Source organism: Salmo salar, chromosome 25 (assembly GCF_965601325.2).
Source record: "Salmo salar chromosome 25, fSalSal1, whole genome shotgun sequence".
In the NCBI taxonomy this organism is placed as follows: Eukaryota; Metazoa; Chordata; class Actinopteri; order Salmoniformes; family Salmonidae; genus Salmo; species Salmo salar.
Genome location: NC_138315.1, coordinates 37,880,547 through 37,903,238, shown reverse-complemented (window position 1 = coordinate 37,903,238; position 22,692 = coordinate 37,880,547). Strand labels below are relative to the sequence as shown.

General features: G+C 42.8%; 1 protein-coding gene across 1 annotated transcript in view; it reads right to left on the bottom strand.

Moving 5' to 3' along the window:
- Nucleotides 1-22,071, bottom strand: part of LOC106586712 (BCL-6 corepressor) — a 96,288-nt gene extending 74,217 nt beyond the window's left edge. Inside the window, exon 1 of the mRNA XM_082969238.1 lies at nucleotides 21,399-22,071. The gene's annotated coding sequence lies outside the window, so the exon portion shown is untranslated. The remainder of the gene's footprint in view (nucleotides 1-21,398) is intronic.
- Nucleotides 22,072-22,692: the final 621 nt, after the last annotated feature.

Sequence of the window (22,692 nt, the reverse complement as noted above, 5' to 3'; positions counted from 1 at the left end):
TATGCATTTGTGTGCTGGGCGCTGTCCTCAGATAATCGCATGGTTTGCTTTCGCCGTAAAGCCTTTTTGAAATCTGACATGGCGGCTGGATTAACAACAAGTTAAGCTTTATTTTGATGTATTGCACTTGTGATTTCATTAAAGTTTAATATTTATAGTAATTTAATTTGAATTTGGTGCTCTACAATTTCACCGGAAGGGGTCAAAATGGGATGGTAGCGTCTCACGGATCCGCAAGAAGTTAGTGTATGTGATGTAAACAGAGAGGTCGACAGTCGTGGCCAAAAGTTTTGAGAATGACACAAATATTAATTTCTAATGTTTGCTGCTTCAGTGTCTTTAGATATTTTTGTCAGATGTTACTATGGAATACTGAAGTATAATTACAAGCATTTCATAAGTGTCAAAGGCTTTTATTGACAATTACATGAAGTTGATGCAAAGAGTCAATACTTGCAGTGTTAACCCTTCTTCAAAACCTCTGCAATCCACCTTGGCATGCTGTCAATTAACTTCTGGGCCACATCCTGACTGATGGCAGCCCATTCTTGCATAATCAATGCGTGGAGTGTCAGAATGTGTGGGTTTTTGTTTGTCCACCCGCCTCTTGAGGATTGACCACAAGTTCTCAATGGGATTAAGGTCTGGGGAATTTCCATCCCTTGGACCCAAAATATCGATGTTTTGTTTACTTTTGCCTTATGGCAAGGTGGTCCATCATGCTGGAAAAGGCATTGTTCACAAAACTGTTCCTGGATGGTTGGGAGAAGTTGCTCTCGGAGGATGTGTTGGTACCATTCTTTATTCATGGCTGTGTTCTTAGGCAAAATTGTGAGTGAGCCCACTCCCTTGGCTGAGAAGCAACCCCACACATGAATGGTCTCAGGATGCTTTACTGTTGGCATGACACAGGACTGATGGTAGCACCCACCTTGTCTTCTCCGGACAAGCTTTTTTCTGGATGCCCCAAACAAATCGGAAAGGGGATTCAGAGAAAATGACTTTACCCCAGTCCTCAGCAGTCCAATCCCTGTACCTTTTGCAGAATATCAGTCTGTCCCTTATGTTTTTCCTGGAGAGAAGTGGCTTCTTTGCGGCCCTTCTTGACACCAGGCCATCCTCCAAAAGTCTTTGCCTCACTGTGCGTGCAGATGCACTCACACCTGCCTGCTGCCATTCCTGAGCAAGCTCTGTACTGATGGTGCCCCGATCCCGCAGCTAAATCAACTTTAGGAGACGGTCCTGGCGCTAGCTGGACTTCCTTAAGCGCCATGAAGCCTTCGTCACAACAATTGAAGCGCTCTCCTTGAAGTTCTTGATGATCCGATAAATGGTTGATTTAGGTGCAAATTTACTAGCAGCAATATCCTTGCCTGTGAAGCCCTTTTTGTGCAAAGCAATGATGACAGCACGTGTTTCCTTGCAGGTAACCATGGCTGACAGAGGAAGAACAATGATTCCAAGCACCACCCTCCTTTTGAAGCTTCCAGTCGGTTATTCGAACTCAATCAGCATGACAGAGTGATCTCCAGCCTTGTCCTCTTCAACACTCACACCTGTGTTACCGAGAGAATCACTGACATGATTTCAGCTGGTCCTTTTGTGGCAGGGCTGAAATGCAGTAGAAATGTTTTTTGGGGGATTCAGTTCATTTGCATGGCAAAGAGGGACTTTGCAATTAATTGCAATTCATTTGATCACCCTTCATAACATTCTGGAGGATATGCAATTTGCCATCATACAAACTGAGGCAGCAGACTTCGTGAAAATTAATATTTGTGTAATTCTCAAAACGTTTGGCCACGACTCTACTTTCATGGGGACCTGAATATTGACTGGTTTTCATCAACCTGTCCGCTCAAGAGGAATCTTTTCACTGTAACCAGTTCCTGTAATCTGGTTCAGGGTATTAAATCAACCTACCAGGGTGTTTACAACCACTACAGGAACAAGACCATCCACATGTATGAATCACATTTTTACTAATACTGTAGAACTTTGTTCTAAAGCTGTATTCGTGCCCATTGGATGCAGTGATGACATATAGTCCAGAAATGTCCAGAAAGACTAATTGAACTCCATCTTTCATCAAATCAGATGGCTTATTCATCACAAAATACATTTGTTTATTTTAATAATTACTTCATTGGCAAAGTGGGCAAACTTAGGCAGGAAATGCCAACAACTAACAGTGAGCCATCGTATTCATGCATAAAAAAAATGAAAAAATGAAAGAAAAGCATTGCAAGTTTGAATTTTGTAAAGTTCATTTGGGAGAGATGGAAAAATGATTGTTAACAATCAATAATGACAAACCTCCTGGCATTGATAATTAGATGGAAAGCTACTGAGGATGGTAGCTGACTCTATAGCCACTCCTACAGTACCTGTCATATCTTTCACTTCTTTGGGCTAAGGGGCAGTATTTTGACATCTGGATGAAAAACGTGCCCAAAGTAAACTGCCTGCTACTCATGCCCAGAAGCTAGGATATGCATATAATTGGTAGATTTGGATAGAAAACTGAAGATTCTAAAACTGTGAAAATAATGTCTGTGAGTATAACAGAACTTATTTGGCAGGCGAAACCCCGAGGACAAACCATCCAGGAAAATGTTTTTTTGAGGTGACTGTTTTCAATGTGTATCTAGATTTATAAGGCACTTGCTTGCAGTTCCTATCGCTTCCACTGGGTGTTAGTCTTTAGAAATTGGTTGATGTTTTTCTTTAGAGAAATTAAGAAGTACGGCAGTTCAGAACGAGGGTCCAGCCAAGTGCTCTCTAATGTTTTGATGTGCGCTCCAGGTCATGCGCTTCACGTTGTTTTTATCCAGTATTGAACACCGTTTATCCCGTCTTAAATTTTAGCGATTATTTACGTTTTAACCTCTTAGGGCTAGGGGGCAGTATTTACACCGCCGGATAAAAAACGTACCCGATTTAATCTGGTTACTACTCCTACCCAGTAACTAGAATATGGATATACTTATTAGATATGGATAGAAAACACCCTAAAGTTTCTAAAACTGTTTGAATGGTGTCTGTGAGTATAACAGAACTCATATGGCAGGCAAAAACCTGAGAGATTCCTTTACAGGAAGTGGCCTGTCTGACCATTTATTGGCTTTCTTTGACATGTCTTTCCAAAACAAAGGATCTCTGCGGTAACGTGACACTTCCCACGGCTCCTATAGGCTCTCAGAGCCCGGGAAAAAGCTGAATGTCGTCATTCCAGCCCCAGGCTGAAACACATTATCGCCTTTGTCAAGTGGCCGATCAGGGGACAGTGGGCTTAGGCGCGTGCACTGGTCGCCCCCGTTTTTCTTTTTTTTCCTCTATTTACCGAAACGCAGATTCCCGGTCGGAATATTATCGCTTTTTTACGAGATAAATTGCATAAAAATGTATTTTAAACAGCGGTTGACATGCTTCAAAGTACGGTAATGGAATATTTAGAATTCTTTTGTCACGAAATGCGCCATGCTCGTAACCCTGATTTACCATTTCGGATAGTGTCTAGAACGCACGAACAAAACGCCGCTGTTTGGATATAACGATGGATTATTTGGGACCAAACCAACATTTGTTATTGAAGTAGAAGTCCTGGGAGTGCATTCTGACGAAGAACAGCAAAGGTAATAACATTTTTGTTATAGTAAATCTGATTTTGGTGAAGGCTAAACTTGCTGGGTGTCTAAATAGCTAGCCCGTGATGGCTGGGCTATGTACTTAGAATATTGCAAAATGTGCTTTCACCAAAAAGCTATTTTAAAATCGGACATATCGAGTGCATAGAGGAGTTCTGTATCTATAATTCTTAAAATAATTGTTATGCTTTTTGTGAACGTTTATCGTGAGTAATTTAGTAAATTGTTAGTAAATTCCCCGGAAGTTTGTGGGGGGTATGCTAGTTCTGAACGTCACATGCTAATGTAAAAAGCTGTTTTTTGATATAAATATGAACTTGATTGAACAAAACATGCATGTATTGTATAACATAATGTCCTAGGTGTGTCATCTGATGAAGATCATCAAAGGTTAGTGCTGCATTTAGCTGTGGTTTGGGTTTATGTGACATTATATGCTAGCTTGAAAAATGGGTGTCTGATTATTTCTGGCTGCGTACTCTGCTGACATAATCTAATGTTTTGCTTTCGTTGTAAAGCCTTTTTGAAATCGGACAGTGTGGTTAGATAAAGGAGAGTCTTGTCTTTAAAATGGTGTAAAATAGTTATATGTTTGAGAAATTGAAGTAATAGCATTTTTAAGGTATTTCAATATCGCGCCACGGGATTAGACTGGCTGTTGCGTAGGTGGGACGATTTGGTGCCACCTACCCTAGAGAGGTTAAAATACCTATAGTTGGATTAGGAAAGTTGTTTGAAATGTTTGGACAGCGTTTACAGGTAACTTATTAGATATTTTGTAGTCATGCTGGGCGAGTTGGAACCGGTGTTTTTCTGAATCAAATAAATGAACATTTTGGAGCTATAACGACGGAATTAATTAAACAAAAGGACCATTTGTGATGTTTATGGGACATATTGGAGTGCCAAGAGAAGAAGTTCTTCAAAGGTAAGGCATGAATTAAATCATTATGTCTGACTTTTGTGTTGCGCCTGGCGGGTTGAAATCTGATTTTCATGTGTTGGTATGCTGGGCGCTGTCCTAAGATAATTGCATGGTTTGCTTTCGCCGTAAAGCCTTCCTGAAATCTGACACAGTGGTTAGATTAACGAGAAGTTAAGCTTTAATTTGGTGTGTTGCACTTGTGAATGTATGAAAGTTTAATATTTTGGGGGGAATTTGGTGCTCCGCCATTTCACCGGATGTTGTCAAATTGATCCCGTTAACGGGAGTTGAGCCCAAAGAAGTTAATCTGAGTCTGGAGGAAAGTCTTCAACCTCAGGCCTGGAGGGAAGCTAAAGTAATTCCGCTACCCAAGAGAGTGGCAAAGCGGCCTTTACTGGTTGTAACAGCAGACCTATCCGCTTGCTGCCAGCTCTTAGCAAACTGTTGGAAAAAATAAAATAAAATAAAAAATGTTTGACCAAATACAATGCTATTTTTCTGTAAACAAATTAACAATAGACTTTCAGCATGCTTATAGAGTAGAGCACTCAACATGTACTGCACTGACACAACAGGTTATGGATAATAAGATGATTGTGGGAGCTGTACTGTTTGATTTCTGTGCAGCTTTTGATATTATTGACCACAACCTGTTGTTGAATAAACATGTGTTATGGCTTTTCAAACTCTGCCATATCGTGGATTCAGAGCTCTCTCTAATAGGACAAAGGGTTTTCGTGAATGGAAGCTTCTCTAATGTCAAACATGTAAAGTGTGGTGTTCCGCAGTGCAGCTCTCTAGGCCCTCTACTCTTTTCAAATTTTACCAATGACCCGCCACTGGCATTAACTTAAGGTATAGGGGGCAGTATTTTCATTTTCGGATGAAAAGCGTGCCCAGAGTAAACTGCCTAATACTCGGGCCCAGAGTCAAATATTTGCATATTATTAGTAGATTCGCATATAAAACACTCTGAAGTTTCTAAAACTGTTTGAATGATGTCTGTGAGTATAACAGAACTCATATGGCAGGCAAAAACCTGAGAAAAATCCAACCAGGAAGTGGAAAATCTGAGAATTGTAGTTCTTCTTTTGAATCCCTATCGAAACTACAGTGTCTGTGGGGTCACGTTGCACTTCCTAAGGCTTCCATTGGCTGTCAACAGCCTTTAGAAACATGTTTCATCCTTCTCCTGTTACTGGGCAGAAAATAGGAGCTCAGTCAATGAGTGGACTGCCTGGGACCAGTGAGTTGTTTACTTGGCAGGCATGTTTGGCGCGCCGTTCCTTCTATTTTCTCTGTAATGAATACGCTATTGTCCGGTTGGAATATTATCAACGTTTTATGTTAAAAAGACCCTAAGGATTGATTGTAAACAATGTTTGACATGTTTCTACGAACAGTAATGGAACTATTTGACTTTGTGTCTGGATTTACACTCGTGCGTTATGCCTTTGGATAGTGATCTGAACGCACAAACAAAAGGTATTTGGACATAAATATGGAGTATTTCAAACAAAAATAACATTTATTGTGAAAGTAGGAGTCCCGGGAGTGCATTCTGACGAAGATCAGCAAAGGTAAGAGGATATTTATAATAGTAATTCTGAGTTTAATTGACCCCAGAACTTGGCGGGTATCTGTATAGCTTGCTTTGATGGTTGAGCTATGTACTCAGAATATTGAAAAATGTGCTTTCTCCGTAAAGCTATTTTAAAATCTGACACAGCGGTTGCATTAAGGAGAAGTATATCTATAATTCTTTCAATAACTTTTGTCAATTTTATCAACGTTTATGATGAGTATTTTTGTAAATTGATGTGCTCATTCACCGGAAGTTTTGGTGGGAATACATTTTCTGAACATCACGCGCCAATGTAAAATGTGGTATTTGGATATAAATATGAACTTTATCGAGCAAAACATACATGTATTGTGTAACATGAAGTCCTATGAGTGCCATCTGATGAAGATCAAAAGGTTAGTGAATATTTTAGCTGTATTTTTGGTTTTTGTGATGCATGTCCTTGCTTGGAAAATGGCTGTGTGGTTTTTCTTGTGAAGTTTATGTCCTAACATAATCTAATTTTATGCTTTCGCCCTAAAGCCTTTTTGAAATCAGACAATGTGGTTAGATTAACGAGAAGTTTCTTTAAAATGGTGTAAAATAGTTGATTGTTTGAGAAAACGAAATTATGATATTTTTGCTGTTTTGTATTTCGCGCCATGCTATTTCACTGGCTGTTGATAGTGTGTACCGCGGGTGGGATGCTAGCCCATAGAAGTTAAACAAAGCATGTGTGTCCATGCATGCTGACGATTCAACCATATACCCATCAGCAACCACAGCTAATGAAGTCACTGAAACCCTTAAAGAGTTGCAGTCTGTTTTTGAATGGGTGGCCAGTAATAAAATGTTGAACAAGTTGAGACTAAATTATTTGGTGTTACCTTAGATTGTAAACTGTCATGGTCAAAACATATAGATTCAATGGTTGTTATGATGGGGTGAGGTCTGTTTTTTGACACCACACTCCAAAAAGCAAGTCCTGCAGGCTCTAGTTTTGTCTTATCTTGATTATTGTCCAGTCGTGTGTTTGAGTGCTGCAAGGAAAGACTGGCATGCCTTGCTCTTCATTGTAATCAGAGGGCTGATATAAATACTATGCATGCCAGTCTCTCTTGGCTAAGAGTTGAGGAGAGACTGCCTGCACCACTTCTTTTAATAAGAAACAAAATGTTGAAAATCCAAATTGTTTGCATAGTCAACTTGCACACAGCTCTGACACACACACTTACCCCACCAGAGTTCTATTCACAGTCCTCAAATCCAGAACAAATTCAAGAAAGCATAAAATATTATATAGAGCCATTATTGAAGGGAACTTCCTTCCATCTCATATTGCTAAAATGAAGAGCAAACCTGGTTTAAAAAAAACATAATGCAACACCGCACGGCACAACGCCTCTTCCCGATTTGATCTAGATTGTTTGTGTATATGTATTGATATGTAGGCTACGCGTGCCTTCTTTTTTTTATATAATCTAGTTCTGGCCTTGAGCTGTTTGTCTATTAATATTCTGTATTATGTAATGTTTCATGTTTTGTGTGGACCCCAGGAAGAGTAGATGCTGCTAACAGCTAATGGGAATCTTAATAAAATACCAAATATTGATTTGGTTGTTGATACCTAGCACTATCTAGCCTGCTTGCTATCATCCACATGAGGGCAAAGCTAGAATGGCTATCCAAATTATCGTGATATGTGGAAATCCCCTCTTACGCCCTGTGTGTGTCTCTCGATTTGCCCGAGAACATCTGCTGCCCAAACAGCCGGGATCATTGTCTTTCCCATCCCGCCATACCTTCTCTCGCACAAAACATTTTCCACAAACTCACAGGAAACCGTGTCAGGGGGACTGAATGCAGCAGTATGAAGTAGAAATAGAAAAGGAGTGGAGCCAGGCTGCATGTCGACTTAGGAGCATGGAGAGGTCGAAATAATAGAGGAGGAAGGATGGAAAGGCAAACTGACGTCTTCTCCATTACCAATCCACACATTTGGGCCCTCTCGCGACTCATCCATGGGGGAATATTGGTGTAGCGGAGAGCATGTCATCCCCTCATGGGACAGTCGGTCTTAAAAAACACCACCAACCGACCAACACTCTGCAAGACATTCAAAACTGTGTCATGACGGCCTCTGTTGGTCCATCAATGTAAGCCTAAACTTGCAATGTTAAGCAATAAACCCCATTAAAAGCCTATATAAAACAGCAGAGAGCATTACAGAAACCTGCAGTGTGTGGTTACAGGTTTGGATTGCTCAAGTGATCTGCAACACGAGGCTACGCTCACGCGCATGGATCGATGAGGGCAAACGGGTTCAGCCTGAGTAGCCAATGCACTGTGTAATGTTCAATATCCTAAACTATATCCATGGGCACAAAATCCTCAACAACGAAAACACACACCCCCCATTGAGTGGTAATTTTAAAGCCTATCAATCTTCACGCTTTACCAAAACATTAAAAGGGTATAAAGCATGAGTTTTTACTCCCCAATGTAAGAGTGTGGTCAAAGACTTAGTAATGTAGTTGTAGTCACCATCTGGTTACCTACAACTATAAACAGTTATATTTTAGCGTTTTTTACATATTTATTAACTTATTTCCAGATATCTTCTAAACTACCCACAATGCACTATTTCTTAACTTTATATGGAGAATCTACTCTGCGTTAGCTAGCTCGACCTGGCTAACATTAGCCACGCAGACCGAGTGTTGGCAGTGGTGAGCTACAATCCACCAATCATGAGGAGGTGTGGTGTAAACAACCAATCAGAGGGGGGAGCAAAATCTCTGTGAAGTAGACTACTAGAGTTTTTCAACCTTGGCTTAGTACTAGCTCACTACAGTAGCTAACTGACTGAGATTTTGTGATAATTTCCATCTACCTGGAGCCTTCCTCCGATCACCCTCTTCTTGTTGGCTGTTCCCCTCGTCTCCTGTGCCCAATGCTGCCTCGATTATTGCCTCTGGAATCTATCTACTTTGGATTTACCGCACTATATTGCTATTGGAATTGCTGACTCTCCCTCGGCCGTTGAAACGGTCTCTCCCTCTGAAACGCCTAGCTCCTTGGCTCTTCCTTGGTAGCTAACACAGCCGTCAATCAGTAAGTCTTCGCTCTCTCTACTTTATATCTGCTGGCTTTCTATATTGTGTTCTGTGGGTTCCTGCCCGTGTTAGACTAGTTAATATTGTTCTCTGGCTTACTACTTAGATATGACAACCGTGGTGGATAGCTAGCTAAGCTAATGTTACCGGTATATGCAGTTATTTGATAGCTAGTTAGATGGTGTTATGCATTTCCAAAACATTGGTTTACTAGGTGTTGATAGCAACTGGTTGACTCATGCAGTGCTAACGTAACGTTAGCAGGCTGGTAGGGTTATCATTACCTGGCTAGTAGGGCTAACATTAACAGGCTAGTTGGCTAGTGTAACCGATGTGAAATGGCTAGTTAGTTCACGGTGGTGCGCGCTAATAGCATTTCAATCAGTGACGTCACTCGCTCTGAGACTTGAAGTAGGGTTTCCCCTTGCGTTGCAAGGGCCGCGGCTTTTGTGGCGCGATGGGTAACGATGCTTCGTGGGGTGTCAGTTGTTGTGTGCAAGGGTCCCTGGTTCGAGCCCAGGTTTGGGCGAAGAGAGGGATGGAACCTACACTGTTACATTGATGCTGTTGACCCGGATCGTTGGTTGCTGCGGAAAAGGAGGAGGTCAAAAAGGGGGGGGTGAGTGTAACCGATGTGAAATGGCTAGTTAGTTCACGGTGGTGCGCGCTAATAGCATTTCAATCAGTGACGTCACTCGCTCTGAGACTTGAAGTAGGGTTTCCCCTTGCGTTGCAAGGGCCGCGGCTTTTGTGGGGCGATGGGTAACGATGCTTCGTGGGTGTCAGTTGTTGATGTGTGCAAGGGTCCCTGGTTCGAGCCCAGGTTGGGGCGAAGAGAGGGACGGAACCTACACTGTTATACTAGCAACCTTGTACACTGATTTGCAACAATAAATTCATAAAGTGTTCGCTTATACATTGGCTGAAATTTTTATTGAAACCAGTAGTCATGAGCGCAAATGATTGTTTCTTTTGAAGTTACATACACTGAGAAAAACAAACGAAACTTGCAACGATTTTACTGAGTTACAGTTCATATAACGAAATCAGTCAATCTAAATAACTGAATTAGGCCGTAATCTACCGATTTCACATGACTGGGCAGGGCCGTAGCCATGGGTGGGTCTGGGAGGGCATAGGCCCACCCACTGGGGAGCCAGGCCCAGCCAATCAGAATGAGTTTTGCGCCACAAAAGGGCTTTATTACAGACAGAAATACTCAGTTTCAGTTTCCTTAGCTGTCCGGGTGGCTGGTCTCAAACAATCCCGCAGGTGAAGAAGCTGGATGTAGAGGTCCTGGGCTGGTCGTGGTTACACGTGGTCTGCGGTTGTGAGGTCAGTTTGGATGTACGGCTAAATTCTCTAAAACAACGTTGGAGGTAGCTTATGGTAGAGCCAATAGCTCTGGTGGACATGCCTGCAGTCAGCATGCCAATTGCACACTCCCTCAAAACTTGAGATATCTATGGCATTGTGCACATTTTAGAGTGACCTTTTATTGTCCCCAGCACAAAGTGCACCTGTGTAATGATCATGCTGTTTAAATCAGCTTCTTGATATGCCACACCTGTCAGGTAGATGGATTATCTTGGCAAAGGAGAAATGCTTACTAACAGGGATGTAAAAAAAATTGTGCACAAAATTTGACAGAAATAAGCTTTCTGTGCATTTGGAAAATGTCTGGGATCTTTTATTTCAGCTCATGAAACATGGGACCAACACTTTACATGTTGCGTGTATATATATTTTTGTTCAGTATACATTTCAACTTATTTCTGTTTGAGTTTACATTATGGGGAATAGGCCGACTCGCAGGGTCCTTCATATAACGGTCTCCATATAATGTCACACTCCACAAAACATTTTCCGACATGACTTAAGTACTCTTTGGAATTCTGATTGGTTTTATGTAATAACTCCAAAAATAGAAAAGTTAGATGTAACTTTGAATTGGCACTTTTAATGTATATGCTAATGCAAATACATGTTACTTGTCTAGACTGTGTCCGAAGCCGGAATGTTTGACATCTACGCCTCTTTACAATACACAGGTGAATAGCAAAACAAACACGATGAGCACCTTCATACGAGACTGTGTGTGTGTGTGCGTGTGCGTGTGCGTGTGTGTATGTGTGTGTGTGTGTGTGCCAGAGCATGTCGATGCCCATCCCTGGTGCTAAGAATAGTTTGCGCAACAAACAACTCCCGACAGCCATTCATCACAAACCGTGGTCAGGGGGGCAGGCGGGCGGGAAGAGCGAGGGAGCGGCCAGCCCGATTCGCACCATTAAACCCAAAACCAACGGGTGTTTTTAGCAAGCCTAGTAAGCTGCAGTCCAGTCATTATTGTGTGTTGTGGGGGAGGGAGCTGCGCAGAGAAAGAGAGAGAGAGCGAGTGAGGCGGAGAGATTAAGAGAGAGACCTCAGTTCCAGTCGATCTCGTTTCCTGTTACTATCGCGACTTGACCTCCATCTGACATGCAATATGGGGAGAAACAAACACCAGCGCCACTGATCATTTCCTCACGGCCAACGCTCAACCAACTTCCCAGGTTGCCCTCCTTTAATTTGTTATCCCTTGGGAGAGAAGAATGTGTGTGTGTGTGTGTGTGTGTGTGTGTGTGTGTGAGAGAAGTGGTATGGGCTACATTTTCCCGTGCCTGGCCTGCTGCTGTGCAAGTCCTTCTCTCTATATCGACCTGCAGGCTCGAGCGAACAGGGACGAGGAAGGCGGAGGGAGGGGTGCAGAGCGGAGTGTTGGCGCCCTCGCGCTCTTTGTCCCTGGCGCTCGGCCAGCTCTCCCTGGAGCGCCGAGGCTCGAGCTGCTCTAAAAAAATAGTGTGACGCAGGATACTCTCCGCAGCGGTGAGGGCGGGGAAAAACACGGCTTATTATGCACACACCACTACGCAGGGCTCGCTGTGTGTGTTACCAAAACGAAAAGAATGCTGAAAAACGAAAACAAATATTAGAAGGGGTTTAAAAATCGCGTCTGGATTAGGCTAAATACAATCTATTCACCACTTTAAAATGATGGCTGCCCATAATACCAGGGAGGTCCATCATTTGTCTCGTTTGAGGTAATGCAATGATTACAGGTGTCTCAATAGTTGTAAATAAAATAGTAGTTATGTCGTTTGATACATCACATTTATTTGGCATTCATTACGAGAGTAATTGAGATAAGAAACCTAAATGTAACGGACAACCCTTTCTTCACTCCTCATCATGCGTAACAGCACACACGCAGCTGCCGAAAGATAGTGTGTGTGTGCGCGTGTCTGAGTGTGTTTGCCTTGCAGCGCGTGTGTGTGTGTCAGAGAGAGACGGGGGCAGGGAAACTCCGAGACAGCTCCTCATAGACACAGAGAGAGAGACGTGGGCAGGCCTCCAACACTTCTCTGCACGGAATACCAGCGCGGGACGACAGACAGGCGGCAGAGCCCACAGGGGCGGCTAGGGGGACTAAATAACCACGCAGAGGGGGGCTTTCGCTTCCCACCCCCACACGATTTCAACGACCCGGTAGTCGATACACAGCATCTTATTCCGTAACACACAATGTGACCATGGAAAGTCAAACTCATCGGAGGAAATTCCACCACCAAGTCCCAATTGACTTACTGGCTAATCTCAACATCCCAACAATTTAGCACAATATATCAGTTGTCAACAAATTATCAGCAGGGGTCCGCTACATATCAATCTATTATGTCGATATAGCGAACGCACGCTATGACCAATTAAATGCATAACCCTACAATTGGACTATTGTGTCCACAAGGTCCGGTGGCAGAGGGATTGCGATAGCTGAGGAGGGAACGGACGAGAGAGAGAGAGCTCGGCTATAGTGCACACATACACTAAGGCAGGTGCACATATGAGTGTACCTGTGCCCGAGCACCTGCCCCTTTACCCTCCCAGTCGCCAAGTTACCTTTCGGGTGGTGGTATAATTACAGTACCTTCAGAAAGTATTCACACCCCTTGATTTAGTCCATATTGTGTTATGTTACAGCCTGAATTCAAAATATCAACTATCTACACAAAATACTCTGTCAAAGTGGAATTATTATTGAATAAAAAATAGATATTTAAAAAATACTAATATATCTTGGTTAGATAATTATTCAACCCCCTGAGTCAAAATATGTCATCACATTTGGCAGCGATTACTGCTGTAAGTATTTCTGGGTAAGTCTAAGAGCTTTGCACATCTGGGGCCTCATTTATCAATCATGCGTTGGCACAAATCTGTGCATAAATCATGCGTGGAGTCATTTCCACGCAAAGTGTGAGATTTAACAATATGAATGTTTGTGTAACGGATGTGAAATGGCTAGTTCGTTAGCGGTGGTGCGCGCTAATAGCGTTTCAATCAGTGATGTCACTCGCTCTGAGACTTGAAGTAGGGTTTCCCCTTGCGTTGCAAGGGCCGCGGCTTTTGTGGCGCGATGGGTAACGATGCTTCGTGGGTGTCAGTTGTTGATGTGTGCAAGGGTCCCTGGTTCGAGCCCGGGTTGGGGTGAAGAGAGGGACGGAACCTACACTGTTACATTTGCATGAGTGTGCGTAAATTTAAGCACAACGACCGTGCGTACACACAGTGCCAAAGTGGTGGAATAAAGGAACTGCTTTCAAGCATAAAATGGGGAAATATGTTTAACATTTGTGAAATTGTTAAGAGTAGCCTATAAATGAAATAATTTTTCTATTTCATTGTAAATTCCTGAAACTTATCTTGACGGTAGATCATATTATTTCAACACATCAGTTCGTGTGTTAGATAATAATCCTTATAAAAGTACAGTAACTTGTCAAATTAGAGGAAAGTGTGAAAGTGAAGCCATTGTTAAAATACAAAATACTGCAATAATGGGAAATATTGCTCAGACTTTTTTTTTTACAGAAAGTACAGATTTGCTCATCAGATATCGTTTACCAAAACCAATCTTATAGGATCTTTGCAATGATTTAAGACCTACTTTAAAAAGGCAAACATGCCATTCCGGTTCATATCTAAGTGCTTTCCACACTAGGGTTTTTGGCAACGGGCACTTTTCCGTGGGAGTTTGCCGATTCGCATCTCACAGCCCTCAATTAGCCAATGTTTTGGGTGCAATGGTCGGCAAAACGAACAGTAACACATGCAATTTCCATACACCATCGCACAAAGTTTTTTATTAAAGTGGGGTTTCTTTGCCATGATGCCATCCACGGGTTTCCAAATATGAACAGAATAGATGGCACCTACATAGCCATAAAAGCACCATACCAGGTTAGCATTTTGGGGGGAGTATGATATTTGTGCGTCTTACTGTCACTCATTATTCATGATTCATTCAGGATTATCCGTAATCATGGTAATAGCCACATCCATGTAGAAGTGTTTAGAAATATATTATATTCTTAATTACAATAAAAGTGACTCCAAAATGACAAAACATTATTTATCATTCATTTCTATTGGGCACAAAATGATCTGAAACACAACCGATGACAAGCCTACCCATAACATGATGCAGCCACCACCATGCTTGAAAATATGAAGAGTGGGACTCAATGATGTGTTGTGTTTGATTTGTCTCATACATAACGCTTTGTATTCAGGACATTAAGTTAATTTCTTTGCCAAAGTGTTTTACTATGTACAGGTTTCCTTTTCACTCTGTCAATTAGGCTATTATTGTAGAGTAACTACAATGTTGTTGATCCATCTTCAGTTTTCTCCCATCACTGTCATTAATAAAGTCAACATTGGCCTCATGGTGAAATCCCTGAGTGGTTTCCTTCCTCTCCGGCAACTGAGTTAGGAAGGACGCCAGTATATTTTTAGTGAGGGTGTATTCATAAACCATCTACCAATAGGTGCCCTTCTTTGCGAGGCATTGGGAAACCTCTCTGGTCTTTGTGGTCGAATCTGTGTGTGAAATTCACTGCTCGGCTGAGGGACCTTATAGATAATTGTATGTGTGGGGTACAGAGATGAGGTTGTCATTCAAAATTCATGTTAAACACTATTACTGCACACAGAGTGGGTCCATGCAACTTATTATGTGACTTGTTAAGCACATTTTTACTCCTGAATGTATTTAGGCTCACCGTAACAAAGTTAATTAGCGTTGAAGACTTATTGACTCAAGACTTCTCAGCTTTTCATTTTTGTAAACAATTTGAAAAACCTAATCCCAGTTTTACATTATGTGTGTAGGCCAGTGACAACGATTCTTAATTTAATACATTTTAAATTCAGGCTGTAACAACAAATGTGGAAAAGTCAAGGGACGCGAATAGTTTCTGAAGGCACTGCATTTGTTTCTGTATAGAGTTTTTGTCTTTGAACACCCCTAAAATCATTTCTACGTCATCAAGTTCGCCACCCCCTATCGCGTCCTTTGGTCTGCCCGGTAAGGAGATCACGTGAGCCAGGTTGTGCCTTTTACCCAGTCTGCCCTGTACTGCCACAGCAGCATAACATTTGCTTAACACTTGATATACATCATCATCACTAGAGTTGGGCAGAATGGACAAAAGTCCGTATTGTCATAAATAGCCTGAATTGATGCAATAACGATAAACAGAATACATTTGCAACATTCATGTGCACCAAAGTGTATTTATTTATTATCCTTTAAGCTACTACTACTAGATTGATGGTTGTAGCCATGAAGTGTCCCATTTATTAATAATCACCAATATTAGCAAACCTATTTCATTTCAAACTCCACATTTCTCTAGTAATATTACTTATCGTAATGAATAATATCACCAAAATGCCTGCTATAAGTGATGGTATGGTCGGTGTGATAGTTTATGTTCGAGCTGGGACAATAAACTAAGGACAGACAGACAGAGAGAGACAGAGAGGGACACAGGGAAAGAGACGGGGAAAGAGACGGGGAGCGAGAGACGATTGCGGTTCCAAACAGCTGTTGCATTATTTGCAGGCGGGCTGTAAACAGGGCCTCGCGCATGCAAGTCGGTGCGGGACAATCCTCCAGTCAGCATGACCGCCAACAACGGCGACATTGTGTGGCCCGTGCTGTCACTGGAGAACAGGCGACGGCCGCTGAACCAGACCATTCATCCCTGTCCAAATTAGGACTAAATAGGCCTTTTATGTCCCCAGAGAGGCAGGATTGTAGTAACAAGGATGAGCATATTTGTCACCTTCCACCTTATCCCAACTCCTTTCTTTGAATCAAATCAAAATATAATTGTATTCATTTTACATTTTTTAGTCATTTAGCAGACACTCTTATCCAGAGCGACTTACAGTAGTGAATGCATACATTTCATACATTATTTTCTGTGCTGGCCCCCCGTGGTAAAGAACAGGTGTAGACCAACAGTGAAATGCTTACTGACATCCTATTATACATTTGAGGTTTGAGAAAGCCATGCCTCGATGTTAATATAGATTTGATTTGGGAATATAATATCATCTGACTCGAATTTCTTCTTTGGCTTTAAATTCTTGGCTGCAAATGTGATGGAACTGCCTTGCCTCAAAAAACGGGCCTGCTGAGGTGAGAGGGAGTGCGAGGTGGTGGCAAGGTGTCATAATCAACATCCTCTCCCAATATTCTAATTCGCTGAGATCATGAAAATATAGGCCAAATAAATAATCCACCTTGCACAAAAGCAACATTAGAAGGAAAATATAAACACAGTCAATGACGGACCAAGGACAGACCGGGGATGGTTGAAACGTAATTCTGACCTGTATTCGCCATTCATTGAAATAAGAACAAATTCAATTACATAAAATTAGGATATTTATCGTCACAAATTTAAAAATAAATGTAGGTCCTGTGCCAAACAGTCGGTCTCTCATTCCAGTATGAGTTTTCCAAGTCTCTCTCCCCGGCGCTGTGGGTGCTATACAGTGGCATGTCTCTCTGTGGGGAAGTGATTCGTGCGCTTGGGGCTTCCGCGGAACTAAAAGCTCTGTGAATTAGAGAGGAAAAAAGGTCTCTCCGGTTTCAGAGCAAGGTCCCGGGAGGCCCATGCGGAGGCACAGCTTCAATCAAACCATGACGTCTCCTCCGGGAGCCGTGCAGTGCGCAGAAACAAGATCACTCCCGCCTCTCCGCTGTGCGTTCACTTTTGTTCTCACACATCGCATGAACAGCCAAGAGCGCAGCGGTGGCTTTGGGATTGTTGTTTTATTCAGTAAATCGACACCACAAACAATAACAAGTGTGACAGCCTAAAACGGGCGGACTGAAGCTTAGTCTCAGCAACGCTGTAACCAGAAAGCATTGCCTAATATACTCTGGGCTACAATCAACCGCAGGGCAACATAATGACATTGGATGTACCAACACAAGCTCAAAATAAAACGTCACATTTCGCCATAACTGCAGCATGTTAATATATATCTATATATTATTTATATCTGAACCATGATATACCATGAAATAATAAAAAACTGTTATTTTTAATAGCTAGGTCATCGGCCTGCAGACATGATTTCTCACTCCCCCATTTAAAAATACAGAAGGTTGAAGTACCATATCGAACCAAAGTCAGGTGACACAGACGTGGTTAACTGCATGGTCATACAGGATTATATTGACATATCAGCGCATGGATTCCCCCTCGCAGATCCATTGATTTCAGACGATTACAAAGCGACCCAACATGGGTTTGGAAAAGCGTTGAGGTTGTCCCTGTACGCCGCCGGTTATCATCTCCACGCCTCCCTGCGCGGAGCCTTTGAGACACCGTCACAAATACGAGATCCATCAAACGGCTGGGCAGTAGCCTACCAGCTCCGAGTATAGAAGCTGCCCTCGGGTACTTTAATTCAGCTTTATTTAACTTGGCAAGTCAGTTAAGAACAAACTGTTATTTACAATGACGGCCTACCAAAAGGCCTCCTGCGGGGACAGAACACACACATCACGACAAGAGAGACAACACAACACTACATAAAGAGTGACGTAAATCAACAACATAGCATGGCAGTAACAGGTACAGGTCAAGGTAGGAGGCTATACCCTCCCAGATCCAATCATTTAAGGGGAGAAACGCAAAACTGGCATAAGATCAATGTCTAGGCAAACTTCATTCTAGTACATAGGGTTATGAAGTCCCTCGGACAACCTGCCCATATGGACATGATGGTCGTGGTATAGTGCAGGGTTTAACTCGCCCCCCCCCCCCTCCACCCTCAAATATCCCACTCATTATCATGCTTTGAGTAATTGAAATCAGCTGTGTAGTGCTAGGGCAAAAACAAAAAGGTGTACCAAGGGGGGGCCCCAGGACCAAGTTTGGGAATCCCTGGTATAGTGTATGTAGCGGAGAGATCAGTCCTTCTAGCATGACGACCTTTTGTTACGCGTGACGGCGAGCTATTCAACCAGGCTCGCAACCCGTGATGTTGAAAAGGTTTGCCAAGAATGCAAGCTCTATAAACCTTGGTGATTCTCCCATGTCTGTTGAAGTTATTCATAAACTTGTGGCGGCTACAAAATAGCGTTCACACAAAATAACTTCAAATACTCCCCTAAACAGACTCTCTCTCTGCGCGCGAACGGACACCTGGGGAATGGATCAGCACGGGTGATCTCTTCACCCGAGCACAGTGGAAAGTGATGCACAAAACAGTCCAATGGCATGCTCTAAAAAATGACATGCAGCCTGATCAAAATGTAAAGTAGCGGGTTTAGGCTTTATGAAGTTTAGTAGCCTGGGTGGAATCAACTCCGGTGGTCGAAAGGAACCCTAGGTCTGCTGCTGATTAAACGACAATGTTATTCACTAACACAGCTGGGTGAAGAACGGGTCGTTTTCTATGGGTCATCCAGAAACTCTTATCCAGACTGTCATTCAATAATCCCACAAAGGAGGATACAACAACCACTTAATGTGCCCATATTTTGTAAATAAAACACATTTTTAAAATAAGGGTCACTCACAAGCAATCACAATAGTTATAAAGATGCTAAGTGTGCCTCATTACGCAAAGAACCGTCTGGAATAGTCCCATACGGTGGCATTATCCAACAAATCGATAAGATTTGGCTAAACAGAAAACCTCCCACACATGCTGTGTGTGCGCGCTCATGCTGTGAGGAAGACCACTCAAGGTCTGGAGGAAGGCAAACACACCGCTTGTCATCCCATGGTAAGGCTTTTGGAATTAATACCTGGTTCATATTAATTATCTTGTAGGGGTACAACAAATAAACAACAATCCCTCTTAATGCTTCCTTACCAGTACTGCACGATATTCAGCACTAACAGGGGAGTCTCAAACATCAACTAACATGGAAACCAAACTACTGTTCTCACTCTTCAAGACACACAAGACTTTCCATTTCTTTAACTGTCTCAAATGTAAGGTTCCCACTTGCTTCTACTATGATTCAGTTCGCACAGACCAAAGCCTTCTCTGTCCAAAACCAGCTCTTAATTTCCCCCCTTTCAGGGTAGGCCTACTTATGATCATTGCTGAGTCATGTCATGGGACAATAGCAATGCACGCTCTCACTGACGTTGGCCCACTGCCTATTGGTCTATATGAAGTGATCACTTATCTGCCACAGTGATGGGGAAACACTATGCTAGATATCTCAGTTTCCTTACCCAGCTCAAGGTAGTTGGAGAAAGAGTAGGCCATGGGGAGAATCTCAATTGCATACTCCTTGCGTCATCTCTCCTCGCCTCCTTCTCAAAACCGATTTTAGAGAAAGCCAGAGGTCCCTCCCCTCTGACCTTCTCCTCCAATGGGTTTTGTGAAGAAAGTGAGAGAGGACGCCAGGAGTATGCAATTGAGATTCTCCCCATGGCCCGTTCCTCCTTGCATAGTAGCTATAGGCCTAGGGCCCTAGGCTATATGCTCAGGCAAGCGAGGTATAGCCTACTTAGGAAGTATATGCTAAACAGGATGTGGGTGTTTGTGTACTATAGTGGTGTCTTTTTTGTATTACCAGAGAGGATTTGGTCGACTCTAACATTCTAGATCCGTAACTAACCTCGCCAATGAGCTGGAAACAATGAGGTAGGGAACATCGATCCCCAATTAGTGTTCTATCACTGCATGCACTGAGAAAACATGCCATGGGGCTTTGGCTGCGTGCGCAGTAAGAACATGGACAACAGGACTAACAATAGCCAATACAAATATCTACCAAAAATTAGGTTAAAGGAATTTGCTGGTGCAAGGTGGTGATTTAGGCCCTAAACAGCCAGGGAGGCAAAAAGCCCTGCAGCCTGTTTCCCAGATCAGGTTGACACCCTGGAGGACTGAAGTGTTTTCAGTGCGTTTCTCCAATGAGAGATCCCGTGTGTGGTATGAAGGTCTATATGCAGCATTCGATACAGTTTCTATCTGTTCCGCACATCTCGCACTCTACCATTCCGGGTCAACTAGCTCCCCTCTGTACCTCACACTCCCACTACAAGTACTAAAAAAAACACAGTGTTGAACCGTATGTAAACGGAACAATCCGCTCCTCTTGGCAGGGCGAGGCTGTATTCCGTAACCTTGTTTAGCGCGCACACACACACACACACACACACACACACACACACAGATTAAAAACACTCGATTCAAACACTCGATACACGCTTCGATCTTTTGAAGAAAATAAGATTAATTTAGTAGCCTAGCCTAATTAACAAAGAACAAGTATTATCAGTCAATTTCCATCCAACCATTCTTGGAACCGTTCGCTGACCCGACTGCTGACAGCGAAGCCTCGTCCTGACCTTCCGACGCATCCGTCTCTCCTGGTTGACAGCACTGCCCCTGTCGCCTAGCCCAGGGCCGAATGACTAAACAACCAATGTTATTTATCAACCACATGCCACTGCCCCGCCGAAACACACAAAGACCACCCTATGCGCTATTCTTAGAAGTTGCCATTCCACTCTCTCCCCCTTCTCTCACACACGGAGATCAAATCACTCCGAACCTGTACTAGAGCTGTAGACAATTTTCTTCGTATTTGTATGCTTACACTTCTGAGATTGACAGTCAGGTTGGAAAAATCCATCTATGTCGCAGTCGTTGTGGTGACCATTCACACTATTGGCTATCCTCTCATAAGCGGGGAGACCAAGGTTTACAATTCAACAGTGGCAGACAGAATAAAACACCAAACGTCTTTATTGCCCACATAATTGTCTTACCTGGCAGTTAGCCGCTAATTCCAATCGTCTGCTGTCAACTTGACGCCTTTTTCCAGTTTTTTCCCCACAAGTTGTTCACGGCTCTGAGCAAAGATCCGTGCGTTGAGTTTAGGATTCCTTTATAAAAGCATAGATATCCATCCCTTCCCGGGCCAGCGAATATTCAAGTCGTTGGATATAAACATTCAGAAGTGTTTCTTACTGTGTATTTAGTTATCAGTCAATTATACCAAATGTTACACTCGGTGTTATTTTCAAAACACTTTTTTAAAGAGAAAATGTCGGCAAAAATCGACTTCGTGTGACAAATCCCGAGAAAGATTTTCAATCATTCTTTACAGAACGACCCAGAGGCATGGTAACGTACCGTTTAGCAGAGCGCAAGCATACAGGTGGCGAGGTCCGCGGACTCCAGAAATTAATTCAGCTCGGTCGTAGGCAGCGCCATGTTGGGTTCTATTTGAACACGCCGTTTCAACGCTCTTACTTCCACTCTCGTCATTCCCAATCTATTCCAAAAATACTATTTATATCCTGCGATATTGTGAGAAAGGTCGGAATTGTTTAACTTTCCGTCGTTTTTCATCTTAAAGCTCTTGGTAGCCCCGTTTGCGGAGTTGCTGAGGACACCAAACGGTACACGCGGGAGCGCGGAGCGGAATGAGTGGAGTGTTGTACTGCGAGAGACTCTCCCAATCTCAGACTCTACCCAGAAGGCCTGTCGGGAGACCGCAATTACCATAAACCTCCAGCGCACACACACACCGCGCTTTGGGGCAAGCGTGTAAAACAAAATATGAGCGAGAGACAAGAGTAAGGTAAAAGAGCAAAATTAAGTGAAAGGTAGACATTTACTGAGGGATGACAGCATAGCGTAATGGAAGGCTCAGGCAGAGAAAGAGAGTGGGATAAGGAAAGTGAAGAGGTAAAATATAGGATTATGATAGAGAGAGAGGGAAGTGGGAAAAAAACGCAAGAGAGAGAACCAGATCTTCCAAGTTCAATAATGAGCTGTTAAATTCTGGCACCTGAAGTCATTTTTACGTTTACATTTTAGTAATTTGACGCTCTTATCCAGAGCTTCATACAGGAGCAATTAGGGTTAAGTACCTTGCTCAAGGGCACATAGACAGATTTTTAACCTAGTCTGCTCAGAGATTCGAACCAGCAACCTTTCGATTACTGGCCCTCTTAAGCAGGGCCGTGTGTGTGTGCGTGTGTGTGTGTAAAATATCTGAGACCTTGGGTGTGAAGACAGTAAAGGCTGTGCTGTCATACACAGTGAACTAGATGG